This window comes from Pongo abelii, chromosome 6, assembly GCF_028885655.2.
Source record: "Pongo abelii isolate AG06213 chromosome 6, NHGRI_mPonAbe1-v2.0_pri, whole genome shotgun sequence".
NCBI lineage: Eukaryota > Metazoa > Chordata > Mammalia > Primates > Hominidae > Pongo > Pongo abelii.
Window position 1 is genome coordinate 46,631,042 of NC_071991.2, and position 2,193 is coordinate 46,633,234.

At 46.7% G+C, this 2,193-nt stretch overlaps 1 pseudogene; it reads right to left on the reverse strand.

Moving 5' to 3' along the window:
* Positions 1-332: 332 nt before the first annotated feature.
* LOC103891126 (coiled-coil-helix-coiled-coil-helix domain-containing protein 10, mitochondrial-like) lies at positions 333-762 on the reverse strand (annotated as a pseudogene).
* Positions 763-2,193: the final 1,431 nt, after the last annotated feature.

The following is a 2,193-nucleotide window of genomic DNA, read 5'->3' on the forward strand; positions in this document are numbered from 1 at the left end:
AAATGAATAATGTGGTAAATGTTCTTATGAGTGTAGTCATAGTAGCTATTGTTTATTGAGTACTTCTTATGTGCATGGCACTTTATACTGCATGCTTTATGTCATTTGAGCCTAACAAAATACTATCATTATTATTATCTCATTTTTATAGATATTTACTTTTTTTTTAATAAACTCTTTTATTTGCACATTTGTGTCTTGGGTTATTTGTGGGGTGAGAAACCTCCTCACTTCCAATCCCAAACATCTGGTACAATCTGGTGTTGTGGTCCAGCTGTCGGCAAAGGGTAGAGGTGGGTGCAGGGCTGGCCCCCGAGTCTGCACCAACCTCTTCAGAGCAGGGAGCTCAGACCATGGTTGTACTTGGACTGCTTCAGGGCCTCGCTGAAGCCTTCACACAGGGACAGGTCACACTGCGTGGTCGAACAGTCCAGGAACTGCCTGATCTCGTAGGCGCAGGACCTCATCTGCAGGGGCTGGAGGGCAGTGCGGGTAGGGGTCTGCTGGGCAGCCGGCTGGTCGGGCTCCGAGCTCCCGCATCTGAAGGCTCCGGTCAGGGCGCTGCCCATGACGTGTCCCACAGCTGAGCCCACGGCTACCCCTGCGGCCATGGACGCCACCTGAGCCATGAGGCTCGGCTGGCCCGAAGGGGCGGAGATGGGGCGGCTGCTGGGGGCGGTGGGTGTGGGGGCAGGTGGGCAGAGGGCGCGGCGGGAGGGTGCTGGCTGGTCGGACAGCCGCGCTGCGGCTTCCCAGAGGCATGGTGGCGGCGGAGGGACCCGGGCGATCTTAAATGACAGCGATGGCGGCAGCGGTTCTGTTGCGGGGACAAATGCCCTTTATAGAAATTTTCTAGGTACAGGTTTGAGACTTTGATAAATTAAGATACTTGATAGTAAGCAGCGAGGCTGGGACCTGAATCCAGGTCTGTCTGACTACAGAATCTATTGCCTTGATCTGCTACAGTGATGAGAAAAACAAAACCAAACACGAACTTTTAAATGGAGACATTTCAGGGGGGAAATAAAAAATTTTATTATTCGTTTTATGAGTTTTTTTTTCACTTGCAGCCTTAAGCTCCATTCCCCAGGGTCACATGAAGTTAGTTAAATTGATGCTGACGGTGTTTACTTACAGACAATCTGCAGAGAATTCTCTACAGAGAATTTTCCTATGCAATCAAGTTTTTCTGACTTCTGGGTTCTAAGATTTTGTTTTTCTTTTTTTAACAAGAAAAAAAAGCGTAACCAAAACTGTGTTTATTGAGCAACAGAAAAGCAGCAAGATGGAACGCAAAGATATTCCCCTGATTATCACCTTTCTGCTGCACTCCCTTACCCTCAGTCCGCTGGGGAGCACAGAAATGTTATCCAAAGGTGGATGGGAATGGGTGGAAAGGCTGAGACCCAACTGCAGCCTGGCCTGAGATGGCCACATCATGTTCTGCTTCCTGCGTGACTGCCCAGGGAGGGCCTGGATGGTCAGAGGGCCAAGTCAGTGTCAGGCCTGGGACTTTACATGCTTTTCTCACTTAAATATTGTCATCTCCTTTCTCAGAGGAGGAACCGGAGATTCAGAGAGACTCTGTAGCCTCCAAAATCACACAGGCATCACTAGTAGCAGAGAAGGGATGTAGAGCAAGTGTGACGGTCCATAAGACTTACCCTCTTCCCACCACACCACACTCACCCAGCAAGAACTGGAATAAATGACAAGGAAGGGAAGAGGGGCACAGACTTCTCTGTATATTCACAAGGATGTGGAATGTGTTCCTCTAAGTGTACCCAAGTAGGGAATTTGGTCCTTTCATGAAAAAGGTTGAAGCAGGAAGACTTCTAGTTTACTGGATGAAACATAACGCAGCAATCAAACAGCCCGACTCTTTTGAGTGAATATCAATAGGAATGCCACTATACTATTCACTTGTTCTTCAAAGGAAAAAATGAAACTAATTAGTCCTTGATTCCATGACATAGATAAATGTTCTGAGAAGGAAGAAGTGAATGGATCACTGGGAAGGCTTCATAGAGCCAGAAGATTCAAGTAAAAGTCTTGCCAAACAAGAAAAGGAGGAAGTTCATTTTTGTCACAGTCTGGTTGCAACAGTAAAAACTAGCTTTTGTCATCATCACATTTGCTAATATCGAAAGGACATATTTTAGGAAAAAGCATCCCAAATTTATAAATATGTTT